Source organism: Pithys albifrons, chromosome 7, assembly GCF_047495875.1.
Source record: "Pithys albifrons albifrons isolate INPA30051 chromosome 7, PitAlb_v1, whole genome shotgun sequence".
NCBI lineage: Eukaryota > Metazoa > Chordata > Aves > Passeriformes > Thamnophilidae > Pithys > Pithys albifrons.
Genome location: NC_092464.1, coordinates 58,335,720 through 58,353,495, shown reverse-complemented (window position 1 = coordinate 58,353,495; position 17,776 = coordinate 58,335,720). Strand labels below are relative to the sequence as shown.

The window sequence follows — 17,776 nt, the reverse complement described above, 5'->3', positions numbered from 1 at the left end:
CTATCAGGCTCTGAAGCCACACATCTGGTTTGAGTTGCAGAGGGAACTCTGAGGATCTGAAAAGTGGCTGAGAACAAGAACCTGGCACTGTTCGTGTCTGGGAGGTGGCACAGCTGGCTCAGGGTGACACTGCCCTGAGTGTCAAGTGAGCTCTGCCCTGGCCTGTCCCAGCTGGACCCTCCCTGTGTATTTCCTTGTTTCTCAACTTGTCCTTGTTACTGGGCTTTTTTCCTCCTTCTCTCAGTCAGACTCACTGGGGATGGGAGTTCAAGCTACAGAGTCAATCACTGATCCTGTGATCCCCCTCAGGCAGGTGGGTCCCTGGGAATGAGACATTCCAATTCTCCTCTGACCTGTGGGGCTGTCAGTAGTGAATTCTGTGTGCCTGGAGAATGAGGTGTGTTTCCCAGAATCAAACCCCATTGTCAGGACACTTGGCTCTTCTCTGACATGTCCTTCCAAGCTGGGAGCTGCCCTCAAGAATGCAAATCATCTTCATAGCACAATTGTGTTATCTGAAATCCCCAGTGCAGAGGGGCAGAGATGCTGTGCCCATCCCAGGAAATGCTGTTGAGTTGGTGAGATGAGCCAGGTGTGTCCTTGAGACCTTGAGCCAGGCTGAGCCATTGAGTGGTCTGTGATGGATCTCTCTGCTCTCAACAGTGTCTGGTGGCATTTCAAACAAAAATGGGAGTGTGATCACTCTCTGTCTGAGGAAGGTCCAAGTCCAGGGCAGCTGGAACAAGGCGCAGGGACAGAGCAGCTCCACTCACTCTGCACTAAGCCACAGACAATCGTCCTGTTTGGAAGCCCTGCTCTGCTCTTCCTCAGGGCAGCACAAATGCTGAGGGGTTCTGACATCCAGGAAAACTCCACAGGGAAGATGAGGGGAGTCAGAAACAAAACACCCAAACCTCTGCAGCTGTCTTCTGGAATCCTGAAATCTTCTCAAAACTGGGAGTGCAGATGCCCATGAGAAGTTTTGCTTTAGGAGCAATTTCATCTGACACAGCTGAACACCAGGATGGGCCCTGCCCCCACCACGGCCATGACCCCACTGGAGCAGAGCAGGGCTGACCCTCACAGCCAGTGGGCAGAGGGGCTGCTCCTCATGGGAAATGTAGTGAGCACCAAGCAGGGCTCCAGCCATGGATATGAAGCAGTTTCCTGAAAAAGGAAAAGTGGGGAGTGTGAGCAGAAGGGAAAGAGATATTGGGATATGGCTGTGATTATTCTCAGAAATATCTCATCTGATTTGTCACTGTTATTTCCTCTTTGGACAGTGCCCCACCTCCAGAAGCAGCAAATGCCCAACAGCAGCTCCATCAGCCAGTTCCTCCTCCTGCCATTGGCAGACACGCGGCAGCTGCAGCTCCTGCACTTGTGGCTCTTCCTGGGCATCTCCCTGGCTGCCCTCCTGGGCAACGGCCTCATCATCAGCGCCGTAGCCTGCGACCACCACCTGCACACCCCCATGCACTTCTTCCTGCTCAACCTGTCCCTCACAGACCTGGGCTGCATCTGCACCACTGTCCCCAAAGCCATGCACAACTCCCTCTGGGACACCACAACCATCTCCTACATGGGATGTGCTGCACAGGTCTTCTTCCTTATATTCTTCCTTGGAGCAGAGTTTTATCTCCTCACCATCATGTGCTACGACCGCTACGTTGCCATCTGCAAACCCCTGCACTACGGGACCCTCCTGGGCAGCAGAGCTTGTGCCCACATGGCAGCAGCTGCCTGGGCCAGTGCCTTTCTCTACTCTCTGCTGCACACAGCCAATACATTTTCCCTGCCCCTGTGCCAAGGCAATGCCCTGGGCCAGTTCTTTTGTGAAATCCCACAGATCCTCAAGCTCTCCTGCTCACACTCCTACCTCAGGGAACTTGGGCTTCTTGTGGTTAGTGCCAGTTTAGTTTTTGCTTGTTTCAGTTTCATAGTTTTCTCGTATGTGCAGATCTTCAGGGCTGTGCTGAGGATCCCCTCTGAGCAGGGACAGCACAAAGCCTTTTCCACGTGCCTCCCTCACCTGGCCGTGGTCTCCCTGTTTATCAGCACTGGCATATTTTCCTACCTGAAGCCTCCCTCCATCTTATCCCCATCCCTGAATCTGGCCCTGTCAGTTCTGTACTCGGTGGTGCCTCCAGTACTGAACCCCCTCATCTACAGCCTGAGGAACCAGGAGCTGAAGGATGCTGTGAGGAAAATGATGACTGGATGCTTTTCAGCAGCAAGAACCTGCCAGTTTTCTTCTGTACAGTGTTCACAATAAAACTCATGACAGGCTCAGTTTGCCTTCCCAGGTTTTCCTTGGCGGCCAGTGGGTTCTTTTTGTCATAATGTTGTGCTCAATTAAATTATTTTATTCATCCTCTCATCTAAATCACTGTCTCATTTTTTAATTTAACACTTTCTATCTTCAATTGAGTAATTTTGCTGTCTATATATTTAAGCAAAATAAACTCTCTTGCAGTAGCCTTGTGTGTCTGAGGAGGTCATTGGAGATCACTGGATTTTTCCTTTGAGACCTTCAGGCACCTACTGGACAGTTCCATGTGTGCAGAGAGGGCAAAAGAGACCCAGCACAGCAGCACTGCCAGGGAGCAGCAGCACTGGGCCTTTGCTGACCTGCTCTCTTTCCACTTGTACACTCTCCTGCAGAGTCCCTGGGCTGGACTAAGGCCTTGGTCCTCTGCCAGCTGGGACACAGACCTGCTGCATGTCCATCCTGAGCTCACAGGCAGGGACAGGCCATGGGCACTGCTGGGACACAGCTGGGCTCCACAACAGCAGCTCCATCAGGAAAGGGCTTCTCCTTAGCTCAAGACATGCAGTCTTAGGGCTTTTTGTAAAGTCACTCTCAAGAACATGCCAAGGAATAGACTCTATAGAGGCTCCTTGTTTGTCTTGTTGTCTACGGGCTCATTCTGATGTGATCAGGGTTCCAGTGTGGCCTTCAAGGGACTCAGGTCTTTTTCAGGTTTTGCTTGTTGGTGACCAGTGAGCTTGGAGATGTCAAATCATCCTTTTTATTCTCTCAATGGCTATAGAGAAGGTGACAGAGGTGGTGGGAGGTGAATGTTTAAGTGAACCAAGTTGGGAGCTGCCAGGAGAACACAGGAGACCTGCAGGGACAGTGTGTGCCAGGGATCAGCAATAAATGGAGGCCAGCGAGCACAGACCTGTCCAGGGTCATGACGCCCACAGATAAAACTCTAAATCTGGGTGTGAACCAGTAAACAGACCCCTGTTAACTCCAGGGGCTACAGCAAGCACAGGGAAAATGATCCAGTGACTGTTCCGTGTTACCCTCAGTGAAGACACTACTGCTACCCATGACAACAATAGCAGTAAGTAAATAAACCCCACACGAGGTGCACAACACCATTGCTCCACTGCTCACCACTCAGTGCCCAATGGCCAGCCCAGCCCAGACACAGATCAGCCCTTCCTGACCAACCCCCCATTAACACCCTGAGCACGGCCCTGCATCAAAGGGAACATCCCTTGGGCCAGTTGGGCTCAGCTGTCCTGGCCCTGCTCCCTCCCAGTCCTGTGACCCTGAGGAGATCTTTGGAGGCCATGATCTCACAAACTTCTCACAGATTCCAAGTCAAAACCCAAACCCAAAGCACCTTGAAAAACCTGTAGCCCCTGAAGCTTTAAAAAGGCCCCCAAGGGCCAATCCTGACAAAGCCTCCCCAGGGACTCGCCGCAGCAGAGCCTTGGAAGCCACGACTGCAGGGAGGCAAAGGCTCTGGGCAGCAGCTCAGGTGCTGAGCAAAGCCTGGCTTGGCTGGAGGCAGCAGACAGGCCTAGCCCTGACCCCCAGCCTGGAGAAGGCACATCCTGTCCCTCACACCTTGCTCAGGGCTCTGCTGGGGGCACTGACATGGCGGGTGATGCTGAGGGCAGGACAAGAGAAAGAGAATCAGGAGGGGAGGGGGCAGACCAAGAAGCCAATCTTTCAACAAAGAAATTGAAAGGAGTGACACAAATGAAAACAGGAAACCAAAGTTACCTGGTCCCTGAACTCAACAAAATTTCAAACTTGTGAAAAGATTCCAGCTGCCAGCCAGGTGAGTGGATTTCCACCTGGCTGCTTCCATGCTGGAATAGTGGGGCTGATAGTCAGCAGTTGCAAGGTCATGAAGGCCAAAAACTGAGATTCCTTTGCTAGAGATTAGGAAATTGAAAGAGGAATTGGAAAAGGAGAAATTTAGAGTCTCTGGAGATGACTCTTCTCAAGTGTGAGGGCAAGAGATCCATTTCAGGAAGATGTCATGAACTCCCCAGGAAAGTGGAGCTCTGGAAACAAAGGTATCCAGTACCTGAGGGAATTACCTGTGCTGGAAATCATCTATAGTGACGTAAAAACTGAAAACACCCCTAAAGACTCAGAGGATGTTCCTTGCACAGTGGCCATGAGGAGGTTCAAAGCGCTCCTGCATCGCATTCCAACAGCCTGATGGCATTGTATTCCCCCCAAATGGATACACCAGGAGATGGCACCCTCCTGGCTCTGAAATGTAGTAGAAACCCTGGGCACTTCCTCACCCCCATGGCCCAGCAGCTCAGCTCTCAGGGGCAGCCCAGGAGATCAGTCCTCTCCTGCCCCAGCCAGAGGGAAAGGGAGTCCCAAGCACAGGCCATGTGGTGATCTCTGGTTCTTTCTCCATGGCCAGAGGGAGACATGAGGAAGTGGGATGGTGAACCCACCTTTGAGCTGGGAGCCCATGGAGGTGAACTGAGAGGGAAGAGAGCTGCGGAGAAGGGATCAGCCAAGAAGGATGTCCATGTAGTTGTTGCAGGGACACAAGAAGGCAATCAGGGATCTCCCAGGCATAGAAAGACGAAATGACAGCATTTGATCCTAGTGAGAGGACTTGTGGTCTGGCATCACAGAGGTCAGACAGTGAATACTCTGGCCAAGGACAGGAGTAGAGGGTCCCTGCCTTTGGCCAGGAGGAGGAAAGGGATGACCAGGCACACTGCACTGTGTGGATCCGATGGCCTGGCACAGCAGATCCACAGAGGTGTAAAGCTTTAGTAGACACTGGTGCCCAGTGCACACTGATGGCATCAGGGCACAGGAGTGCAGAACCCTCTGGATCTCTGGAGTGGCAGGGGGATGCCAGGAGTTGTCTGTGTTAGAGACTGAGGTGAGTTTAGGAGGGGACAAGTGGGAAAAGCCCCACATTGTGTCTGGCCCAGACTGGCCTTGTTTTCTGGACACTGCTCAAGGTGCCCCAGGACACTCATCACAGACCAGCCCCTCCCAATGACCATTCCCAGCACTGGTTTGTCACCCAACTCTGAGAGGTGGTTTGTTCCTTCCCAGAGGGACATCAAGTGACTGGGCCAGAAGTCCAAGAGATCCCAATTCTTTGTCCCCTCAGGCACAGCATCGTCTGTGCCACCAAGGGCTGTGAGCAGACCTGCTGTGCTGAGGCTCTGGGTCCTCGTGGCCTCCTGGCACAGCCCCAGGAAGGCTGGGCACTGTCACCCCTTGTCCTACCCTCAGCATCACCCCCCTTGCCAGTGCCCCCAGCAGAGCCCTGAGCAAGGTGTGAGGGATAGGATGTGCCTTCCCCGGGCTGGGGGTCAGGGCTGGGCCTTTCTGCTGCCTCCAGCCAAGCCAGGCTTTGCTCAGCACCTGAGCTGCTGCCCAGAGCCTTTGCCTCCCTGCAGTTGTTGCCTCCAAGGATCTGCTGGGACAAGTCCCTGGGGAGCTTTGTCAGGAATGGCCCTTGGGGCCTCTTTAAACCTTTAGATGACCCCAGGTTTTTCAGAGTACTTTGGTTTTGCTTTTGATTTGGAGTCTCTGAGAGGTTTGTGCAATCAAGGCCTCCAATTATCAGCTGTAACAAGTCCCTTGAGATTCTTGATCAGTAACAACACTCAGTGGGGCTTGTTAATGCTTCAAGGTACTCAAAGCTTATTGAAGTATTTCTTTTTGACACCCAGTCTGTGAGAGGTTTGTGAAATCACGGCCTGCAATGATCTGCTTTAATTAGTCCCCTGAGAGGCTTTGTCAGTAACAGCCCACAGTGAGGCTTGTTAGGGCTTCAAAGGACTCAATATTTATTAAGATACTTTCCCTTTCCTTTTGAAACTGAGTCTATGAGAGGTTTGTTCAATCAAGGCTTCCAATTATCTCCTCCTACCAGTCAGTGAAGAGCCTGTATTGGGAATGGCCCTCAGTGGGACCCATTAGTGCTTTGAGATACTTTGTGATTTTCTTCTGGCTTTGACTTATGGAAAGGTTTGTGCAATCTCCTCTCAGTACCTGAGGTTCAAGGGCTCAGCACCAAATGCACCACGGGGCTTGTTAAGATAAAGCAAAACTGAACAGATCATGGCTCTTTCTGAGTTTGTCCTCTATTCAAGGAGAGTTAATTAAGTAATTTCCCTACTACAGTTTTGAAGAAAGATTTCAAAGAGCTTCTAACAAATGTGTATTTCCATTTTAAATGATATGGATAATTACTTTTCTTTTTAGAGAAGAGGTGATTGCAGCATTCTCTGATTGATGTTGACCAAGGTTCCCTCCTGAAAGGTTTGGACTAATTGAAGATCGATCCCTTGAGGTCTGACAGTGGGGACAACCTTGCTCCACACCTCCCCAGCCCCATCATGTCTCTCATCAGTCAACTGGGACCTGCTTTGCTCTGAGAACTGGCTGAACACAGGCAAGAGGGATTTTTCCTCTCTTTTTGCTGCAATCTGAAACTCATAAATTTCACCATTGAAAACAAACACACTCCTCGGACTTTCACCTCAAATCCCCCCAATTTTACCCCAAATCTCCAGGATTCCACTCAAAATCCCATAATTACCCTCAAAATTCCTTTAATTCCACCGAAAGATACCCTGATTTTCACCTCATACCACAATGGTTCTACTCCAAGTTGCTTTAATTCCAACTCATATCTCTATAAACCCATCAAAGTCCTGCTGATTTTGCCCCAAATCTCCCGTGTCTTCCACCCAAAATTCTATTAATTCCACATAAAACTCCTCTCATTTACCCCCAAATCCACTTAATTTTCCTGAACATCTCCATTATTTTTGCCCAGAGTTCCCTTAATTCCATCTATAACCTCCCCAATCCCATATATTTCACCAAAAATTACTTTAATTTCACCTAAAATTTCTCAATTCTCTTTATTTTTACCTCAAATCTTAAGTATGTGCAAAATTTCCTTCTTTCTACCCAACATATCCCTAATTCAACCCCAAATCTATGACCTCCAGTCAAAAATACCTTGATCCCTTTTACAATCCCAAGTATTTCATCCCAAATCCTGAAGGTTCCACAGAAATCCCCTTAATTTCACATAAGGATTATTTAATTCCATCCCAAATTCCCTTAATTCCACCCAACCTCTCCTAATTTCCCCTCAAATCCACTGAATTCCACTCTGAATTCCCTCAATTCCACACAAAATTCCTTCCCCAACTCACCAGCCCCCCAAGTGTCCCCAAATCCCCCCCGACCCCCAAGTGCCTCTTTGGAGCCCCAAATCCCGAGGAAGGCCCATGGGAAGGGGGGCTGGGGGGCATTGGGGAGGTTGGGGTGGATTTGGGGTCCTGGAAGGCACTTGGGGGGCACTTGGGGGTCCCATTGGGTCTGAGGGGCATTTTTGGGGCACTGGGAAAGAACTTGGGTGTCCGAGGGGACCCTTGGGGGGTCACTCGAGTGTCCAGGGATGGAATCTGGGGGTCCAACAAGGGTTTTAGGGGTCACTTGTAAGTCCTGGATGAACTTGGGGGTCACTTGGGGGTCCAGGGAGGTGATTTGAGAGTCCTTAGTGGGTATTGGGGGAGCACTTGGGGGTCCTGGGGCCCTTCTGGGGCAGTTTGGAGTCCGGGGGGCAGTTGGGGGGCTGCAATGGGGGTGGGACCGACACTATTGGGCGCGGGGGGGAGCGGCAGTTGTAGTCCCGCCTGTGATTGGCCAGAGCATGCCGGGGTGCCTGACGGGAGATGTAGTACGGAACAGGCTCAAAATGGCGCTGACTCCATGTCCCGTCACCGCCCGCTGCATTCCTGAACGCTGATTGGCTGCAGGCGTTGACGGGCAGGCGCAGCGCCCAATCAGAGGCGGCGGAGACGGAGGGCGGGACTCGATGGCGCTGCCGGGAGAGTTGAGCAATGGCGGCGAGTTTGGGGTAATTTCTGAAAATTTGGGAGCATTTCGGGGGCATTCGGGGACTCGGGGCGGGTTTTGGGGGTCCCTCAGGACCCACCCACCCCCCACAGACCCCCCGTGACCCCCCCGGGGCCGTGTTGGTCGTGACGGTGAAGGAGCCGGGTAAGCCCCTCCCCCCACCCCGGGATGCGCCTCAGAACGCCCCAAATCCCCCCCGAAAATACCCCTGAGACCCCCCTAACCCACCGCCTGGGACCCCCCAAACTACCCCGGACCCCCAGGATGCCCCAAATCCCCTCCTGAACTCTGCGGAGCCCCTGAAACACCCCGGGCCGCCCCAAACATCCCAGAGATCTCCTAAACCCCTCCCAGACCCCCCAAACCTCTCCCAGACCGTCTAAACTGCCCAGGACCCCTAAAATGCCCCCATACTCACCTAAATTCAGCTCCCAGACACCCGAAACAATCGCAGGACTCACCAAACCCCCTTCTAGGGCACCCAGACCTGCACAAATTCTCTCAACCTCCTCCCAGACCCCCACCCAGACCATCCCTAAACCTCTTCAGAACCACCCCTATTCTTTCTCCCAGTCCCTCCAAACCACACCAGGTCCCCCAAACCGCTTCCAGACCTACCCCAACTATCCCAGGATCCCCCCAAAGCTCCCTCCCAGACCTCCCAAAACAACTCCAGGGCCCTCCAAACCCCTCCAAGGAATGCCGAGGGTCCCAGGGGCGGCTTCTGCCCTGAGTCTCTGCTCGGGGTGCTCACAGACCCCCCTGGGACACTAAAACAGGGAGCCTGGAGAGGGGGGACCCCCAATACCTGTAGGACCCCCAGCAAGCCCGTTAAGGGAGACCCCCCAAAGCCCAAAGTGGAGAGACCAGAGAGGGGGAACTTCTGGGAGGCTTTTTTGGGGCTGAATCTTTTGTTGTGTAGGGAGGACACAGAGCTGGGGAAGGGGATTTTCAGGGGGCCACAGGTCCAAGGAAGGGGGGATATAGCAGCTTGGAGAAGGGAAATGGAGGGTCCAGGGGGACTCTGTGCCCAGGAAAGGGGGGTCCAGGGGTCAGGGAAAGGGGAATCATGGGGTAGAGAGATCCAGAGTATCCAGAGAAACTGATTCAAGTGGACCCCCAGTGTTCCAAAAAGGGGGAGTCTGTGGTCTGGGAAATTCAGGAGTGGGGGTTCCAGGGGACCCAGAGTGAAAAAAACCAAAACAAAAGAGGAGGTGTGGGGGCTGGAAGAGGTGGAATGGCCAGGCAAGGGTATGCAGGGGAATATTGGTGCAGGATAAGGGGGTGCAGGGGGATCCCAGTGCCTGGGAGTGGGCGATCAGGAGGGTGCCAAGGTGAAGGACAGGCAGGACTGGGGTGGGGAGAGGGAGTTGGTGGGTCCAGGGGATGGCAGGTTAAAGGAAAAGGGAGTGTGGGATGGGTGGGAAAGGGGGATCAGGGTGTTCCTGGAGTCAGAATTAAGAGGTGTGGGGACAGGAAACCTGAGAATGGCCGGGCAGGGGTTTCTGGAGCCCCGGCAGCCTGGAGAGGGAGGACACTGAACAGACAGGAGACCCCAAGCAGCCAGGACAGGGGGTACCCCCAGAACCCCAAAATGGAGAGGCCAGAGAGGAGGAGTTCCTTTCAGTATTTTCTTGGCTGAATCTTGGAATTTTGGAGATTTTTATGGACGCAAGAAGCTTGTTAAGTTCTAGAGATGGTCTTTGGGAGGAGGAACCCCCAACCCAAGGCACTCACACCTTGTTTTTCCCCAAACCAGGATTTCTCCTTCCCAAAGCTTGTCAGGATGGAGGAGGAGGCTGGGAGGAAGAGGAAGATGCCACGGGACCCCCAGGCAGGTGAGGAGGAAGTCAGTGCCCCTTTGCCCCTCCCTTGTGCTGCATCTTCCAGCCCAGCATGGCCCCGGCTGCAGAACAACCCCGCTGCCGACGCCGTCCTGCCGGGGCCGGGTTTGGGGGGATGTCCTTGGCCTTCCCTGTGGGCCGGAGGCAAATGCCCTGAGTGTCCTTGTTCCTTCCTGCCCCAGGCCCTGAGCTGAGCACGGAGAGCACGGAGGACAAATCCCCCCGGCAGAACCTGCTGGCAGAGGTCGATTTGAGTGGCTCCACAGCACAGGAAGTGAGTGGGGAGGAAAATCCACGGAGATCCCATAGGAGGAGGAGCTCCAAACTCAGGACAGGGTGCTCTAAAGAGGAGAAACCCTCCATCTCCTGGGAGGGCAGTCAGAGCTTGAGCCAGAGCTCCGATCCGGTGATGCAGCAGCAGCTTCACACAAAGGAGAAGCGCTACAAGTGCTTGGAATGTGGGAAGAGCTTCAGCCAGAGCTACAGCCTGATCCGCCATCAGATGATCCACACCGGGGAACGTCCCTACGAGTGTTCCGAGTGTGGGATGCTGTTTCAGACCAGCTCGCATCTCCTCACACATCAGCGCACTCACACCGGGGAGAGGCCCTTCCGCTGCACCGACTGCGGGAGGAGCTTCAGCCGCAACGACACCCTCATCAAGCACCGGCGCAACCACACCGGGGAGAGACCATACAAGTGTAGGGAGTGTGGGAAGATGTTTATGAGCAGATCAGATCTCCTCAAACATCAGCAGACACACACAGAGGAGCGACCCTACAAGTGTGAGGAGTGTGGGAAGAGTTATCAGAGGAGCTCAATTCTCCTCAGGCATCAGCGCACACACACAGAGGAGAGGCCCTTCCGCTGCACCGACTGCGGGAAGAGCTTCAACCGAAACTTCACCCTCACCATCAACCGGCGTATCCACACCGGGGAGAGGCCATATGAGTGTGGGGAGTGTGGGAAGAGCTTCAACTTTAGAAGTAACTTGACTCAACACCAACGGACCCACCGGTAAAGGAAGACCTACAAGTGCCCCAGCTGCATGAACATCTTCATCCGCTGCTCCAACTCCATCATCCATTGGACAACCCACCTTGGCTGATCCACAGTGACCCATGTTGGTCACAGACTTTGCGACACAAGTTGGGTAAAGAGTTGATGACCAACATTCTTGATGAGGCCTGTTTAGAAGAGACCTGGTGACCCACGTTCCAGGTGATCCATGCTGGGCAGTGCACTGCGTTTGTGCGGCCAGATTTTGTAGTGGGGGGGCTCCAGGGATGGGTTCTGTGAGCGGCTGTCAGAAGCTTCCCCCTTGTACAGCACCTGTCCAGACCCCCCTGAAGGTGAGGCTGACCCAGGTTCTTGTTAACCCAACCTTTGGAGTAGATTACATTTACTTTATCAATATATATGTATATGTAGGGTTTAGAACAGTTTTGTTTGCATGTAAAGTAGGTTTGGAGCAGTTTTGTTTCCTGTCTGTAGTGACATAAAAGCATAAAAATAACCCTTCCGTTCCCTGGCTCCAAGCCCAGCCTGTCCCCTCCAGGGCTGGGTGTGCCTCCCTCTGCTCCTGGGTGGTTCTTTTGCCCATGGGCAGCAAAGCACCCACTGCTGTTGCAGCTGGATAATGTTGGAGCCATGAACCATCAGCATTCCATCCCCTGAAAAGTGGAGGCACTGGGGTCTGGTTCCACCACATGTGTTCCTGTGCAGAGAGAAATACTAAATAAACATTTATCTTGCTGACAGCTGACCCCATGTCCAGCACCACCTCTCCCATACTCTGCCTTTATAATGTTACTGAAATCCTTGGAAACCATTAGGGCAATAAACCCTCAACACCATCTTTTCAGTGTCGAAGAGTCAGACGTTCCTTATTCTGGGTTTGACTGACAAAATTGCAGCTTCCACAGAGACACCGAGAGAAGACTTTTTCACCTATTTATACATTTTTCAGCAAACAAATAAATCAAATGTTCATTGGTTCTAAATTGCATAATTCCCTTTCATTAATTAGTAGTCTCTCCTCTGTTGGTTATCGATTTCTTGCTTTCTATATTATTTTTTAGTGTTTTCAGTATCTTTTTTCTTGGGTAGGGACTTTTCAAAATAAATACTGTGTCTTTCGTAGCCTCTTCTTTTATCATGTCCCTGTGGTCTGTATGTTCTGCATTCCAGATGTCCAACCTCAACCACCCATCTCTCTCTTCCAGGCTTTGTTCACTGAGGCAGATCAGAGTTTATTTATCAAAACTTGAAGTTCTGGTACTTTTCACAAGTTCTTCCCACAAAAATACCTTAAGACAACTTTGATAAATGCTGGCCAAGTGTGATTTAAGGATAACACTTTACTTATCACCAATATATATTGATTTTAAAGCCTGATGCTGGGACTGGGAGGAGCTGGGGCCATCTTGCTGGCACTGGTGGTGCTGGAAGCCCCCCTGGTTGAGAGTGAGGAGCTCTTGGTAAAGGGGGTGGGGAAAGGGTGGGTAGGGCAGTGGAAACTGGGGGGAAAAGGGGGCAAAAACTGGGTGTGGGGCTGCAAAGGGAGTGGGAACCCCCAAAACCAGGAATGGGGGAAGGAGGTTGGGGATTGGGGGGACAATTGAAAAGGGGGGTTGGGACACCCAAATTTAGTGGGAGGGGGACAGCTGTAAACCACACTCTGAGGGAGGAGGGGTTTGAAGTCTTACAGGAAAAGGAGGGGAGAGGGAGGAAAAGGAAGGCTTTGGACCCCCAAACTGAGCAGAAATGGGCTTAGACCCCAAAACCAAGCAGGGGGGGACACCCCCAACCTCAGCTGTGTGGGGAATTTAGGATTGTTGGGACAATGGGAAAGGAGTGGTATAGTGGGGAAAGGAGAGGTGGGTAACTGGGCAGGGGCATCTTGGGGGTCCTGTAGCAGGATGGTCTGCCTGGAATGGGGGAAAATAACTACTACAAGGCCCAGTTTGCAAAGCCCCCAGTGGGAAATGAAGGGGGTCACCCTGCTTTTGGGGTTGAACAAAGCTGAGAGTGGCCTGAGTCAACCAACACTCCCAAAGTGAAACATCCTGAGAGGAAGGGGAAGATGTGGCAGAGCTGGGAAATCCCTGGATAAAGGAACAAACAAGTTCCACCCCTGAGAACTCCAAAGCTGCTGAGCTGGCACAGCCTGGACACACCTGACTGACAGGCCAGCGCTTTCTACTATAAAAGCCCAGGCCTAAATTTTAGAGATTGGGTCTTCTGACATATCCCTTCTTGGGGGGTGTGTGGAGGTTCCTGCCTGGAGCGGGGATGCCCCTCGGGGTCACTCCTCGAGGCTGAGCCAAAGAGCTTTGTCCAGGGTCGTTGGTCTTGGTGAGTGACATCACTCTCTGCTTAATGATTGGTTTTGCTTCAATCCAAGTGTTTCAATATTGCTTCCTAGTGCAGTGTATGATAATAGTTCCTACAGCTTCTGTGCTGTCTAGTGAATAAATCTGAGTCAGATCTTTTTGTCTAATCATTACCATAGTAAATCATATACATTTCTATAAGTTTATCTGGTGTTCCATCCTTGATTGGGCAGGACAAAGTTGTACAAAGGTTCAGTCTCACCTGTATAATCCTTTACACAGAAACCATTGACAAAGTCTGGGGCTAGGATTGGATCTAGCCACTTCCAGGCTCCTCTGGGAGAAGGACTTTAGAAACCCAGGGGGTGCTGAGAGGCACTCGGGGTCTCTGGTGGTGTTGGGGGTCCTTTCTGCATCATGTGACTGAACGGGACCTTTTCTTAGAGACTATGCCTGCAGCTCCCACTGTGCCTGTGACAGGAATCCTGTGACTGTCTGTGACCGCTCTGTCCTTTGGCAGCCTGGAGACCCTTGGAATGTCCCCACAGAGCCCCTGTGACTGTCTGTGACCTCCCTGTCCTGTGGCAGCCTGGAGACCCTTGGAATGTCCCTTGGAGGCCCTGTGAGTGCCTGAGACAGGTTGGTGCTGGAGCAGCCCAAAGTCCCCTGGGATGTCACCATGGAACTGCTGTGACAGCCTCTGACCACAGAGATCTTTGTCACCTCCAGAGACCCCTGGGAGGTCACTAGGAAGCCCCTGGGACAGTGTGGGAACTCTTGGCTCTTTGGCAGCCTGGAGACCCCTGGATCCATCCCAGGATCCACATGGAGAGGATCCAGAGCCAGATGTGTCACTGGAACCATGTTGTATCCATTACTCTCTCTCTTCCCTGTGGAAATGAAGAGGGATCAGCAAATGTGGTGGGAGATCCCTGGGATGCTGCTGGGTGATCCATGTCCCTTCCTGACCCCCATCCTACGTGTTCCCGGTTCGGAGCTTCCAGACACCGAATCCGATGAGGATGAGGATGGCAGAGATGAGGGATGAAATTTCATCCTGATTCTGGCTTTGGGAAGTCTGGGATGGTGAGGAGTGGGAGGAAAACCACATGCGACTTCTCCACATTCCCAAATTCCCAATTTCCAACTTCCACATTCCCAGCCCAGGGGTGCCCCAGACCATATGACATCACACTCGGTATGTCAAGTGGAAGGAAGTTTGGAGTGATGGTGTTTGTCTTTCCAAGTCACCCTTTCACAGGATGGGGCCCTGCACTCCTGGAGATGGCTGAACACCTGCCCAGCCATGGGAAACAGGGAATGAATTCCTGGTTTTGCTCTGCATGTGTGCATGACTTTAACTCAACCCAGAAGTTTTGTTACTTTTACCCTTCTGACCCTCCCCCCCATCCCACTGATGAGAAGGGAGTGAGCGACTGTGCAGTGCTCAGGTACTGGCTGACATTGCTCAACCTTGACAAATGGAAACTCCACAGGTGTCTGGGATGCTATTCCAGTGCTGAATTGTTCCCTTGATGGGTTTTTAAATTATTATTTTTTTATTCTTTATGATAAATTAGTCAAGCTTTACAGATCTCAGTGCAAGATATCACAGCAGGGGAAGTTGCCCTTCATATCTTTTAGCATTTGAAGCTGATTCCATGCAGGGACACTGCCCATAGTCCATGAGGTCTAGGAAGTGATTGCTCAAATCCAAGAGGAGTCACCTCCTCATGGGTTGTCTCACCCTCTGGGGCTCATTGATGACTGGCCACAGTTGCACTATTTCTACCTCACATGACATTGGTCAGAAACAACTTGACAGAGTTGTTGTGTTTGGGATCCACTGTGGGATCACTTTGTCCACAGGAGTTTCTTCAGGGCAATTCTCACTTCCTTATTCCTCAGACTGTAGATGAGAGGGTTAAACATGGGAGTCACAATTGTGTAAAACAAGGCAAAGTATTTGTCAGGATCTCCGGAATCCCTCGAGTGTCCCTTTAAGTAGATGACTGTGGCTGAGCCATAGAAGAGTGTCAGCACCATGAGGTGTGAGGAGCAGGTGGAAAAGGCTTTGTGCCTGCCCAGAACTGAGGGGATTTTCAGAATTGCCCTGATAATTTGGATGTAAGACAGAACTATTAGGCAGAAGGGAAGAACTGCAAACCCCAGGATGATGGTTTACAGCACCACTTGGTTCCAGAATGTGTCTGCACAGGCCAGGTCCAGCAGTGGAGGGACGTCACAGAAGAAGTGACGAAGGTCGTGGGAGGCACAGAAGGGCAAAGTGAACAGCTGGTAGGTCTGCCCTACCTGTACTGGTGTGACAGCCCCCCAGGAGCCCAGCACCAGCCTGGTGCAGAGCCCCCTGCTCATGGCCAGGGGGTAGTGCAGGGGGTGGCAGATGGCCACGTAGCGGTCGTAGGCCATGGCAGCCAGGAGAAGGCACTCGGTGCTGCCCAACAGGACCAGGAAATACAGCTGGGCAGCACAGCCAAGGAAGGAGATCCTGCCATCTGCCCTCAGGACACCCACCAGCATTTTTGGCAGAGTGACTGAGGTGTAGCAGATCTCCAGGAAGGACAAGTTCCTCAGGAAGAAGTACATGGGGCTGTGCAGGCTGCAGTCCAGCACTGTGATGAGGGCAATCAGGCTGTTCCCTGCCAGCACCACCAGGTAGATGACCAGGAGCACAGTGAAGCACAGGCCCTGCAGGCTGGAGTGGTCACAAAATGCCAGAAGAACGAATCCAGATCCAACGGTGTGGTTCTCCAAGCCTCTCCTTTGGGACATTTTCCCTCTGCAGAGCAATCCAAGCAACAGCTCTCAGAGGGTGCTGGTGGCCTCTCTGCCACCACACGCACCTGAAGGCCAGAAAAAGACTCCAAACACCACACACAGGTGGCTGCAGGAGAGCTGGAAATCTAACAGGGCTGTTTGCTGCAGGGAGGATTGCAGAGGGAGGGAGGAACAGAATCCCTGAGCCTGCAGGACCCGGCGATGCCACAGAGAGAAGAGAATCTTCCCTTGCTTTTTCAGAGGTGATTTTATTAAATAGGATGCCTGGGGATAAAAGAGAAAAAAGGAAGGAAATGGATAAATCCCAGCCCCTTGCAAAACCACCTTGTTTACATTCCTTGTCCAGATCTTTAAGAGATGCATTTAATGTTAGAACATTGAGTAGAAACAGGGTGAAAAAGCAGGAAAGTGATGAAAACGGGGAAGTCAAAGCAAGGCAAGGCTCGGGGAGGAGAGGCAATCCTAACACTGCAAGGCAAGGCATGACTCAGTTCTTAGGCCTTAGGCAGAGAGAATAATCCCAGGTCTCCTCACATGTAAGAGCTCACCCCCTGGTGCTCTGTCAGACCACAAAGATCTGGGAGATTGTTGTAGATCTGAATCCTTCCCTTTTACCTGGGGAGGGGCATCTCTCTTCCAGTGAATCTGGTGACTCTGATGCATCCCCAGGGCATTTTTGCAAGACAGATAAGCAACAGTTTATGTCTAAATAAAAAGTTTTCACGGTGTTAAGACACAGGTTGGTGCAAGCAATGCCCCTTTTCAGCAATGCAGTTTTCAAGTCATTTAGGGAAGAAATGCTTCAAAGTGGGTGATTTCCCCACAATATCCAATTTTCCTGTGCAGGTCAGGCTTTTGTAATTTCTGGATGAATCACAGATAGTTCAACATTCCTTTTCTTCCTTCTCTGTCACTTGGATTCCTGACCCCTTACAAATCCAGCCAGAGATTCACTCCCTCTGATCCCAGCCCTGCAACACTTTGCAGACCCGTGCAAGCCCTCACAGAGGCAGAGCAATGTTCTTGCTGCCTGGGGAGCTGAGCCTTTCCTTTGCATTCCCCACCCTCCCAGAGCACAGAGACTCCTTGCAGGGCACACAGACAGGGTGTGAGCTACAAGGCAGCACCTCCATCACAGGTTTCTTCTAAAGAAGTGACAGCTCAGCTGAGAGGTGTTTCAGAAACTCAGTTTGGCCTGGGGAGGGAATGTCCTCTCCCAGGTGAGGACAGAGGATGCTGCTGCATCTCTCAGCCAGCAGCAACACCCTTGGAGAAGTCTTCTTAAACTCTGAGGTATTACTGATGAGAAGCAGGTCAGAGAACATGCAATAAAGTGTCCAATTAGCACAGGGCATTTCTTCAAGAGAAAAACCTGAATTCACACAAACACATGGTCCTAATACTTTGCTTATTTTCCCATAGTACTTGTGCCATTTTCCTGTGAGTTTTATCTGTCTCACTGAGATGTGATTCAAAAATTACAATATAAAATCAGACTTCACATGAGAGTAAACTCACCACATGATTGTTTTCTAAACTACCAACTGAATGATACAAATATACAGAAAAAATAAATATTCTCATTGCAACCCAAGACATTGAGATACTCACATTTATTTTAA

The 17,776-nt window shown here is 51.7% G+C and overlaps 2 pseudogenes; one reads left to right on the top strand and one right to left on the bottom strand.

Annotated features, from left to right (window-relative positions):
- Nucleotides 1–1,306: 1,306 nt before the first annotated feature.
- On the top strand, nucleotides 1,307–2,343 carry LOC139674221 (olfactory receptor 14C36-like; annotated as a pseudogene).
- A 12,866-nt stretch (nucleotides 2,344–15,209) lies between these two features.
- Nucleotides 15,210–16,148, bottom strand: LOC139674681 (olfactory receptor 10AG1-like; annotated as a pseudogene).
- Between the last annotated feature and the right edge of the window lie 1,628 nt (nucleotides 16,149–17,776).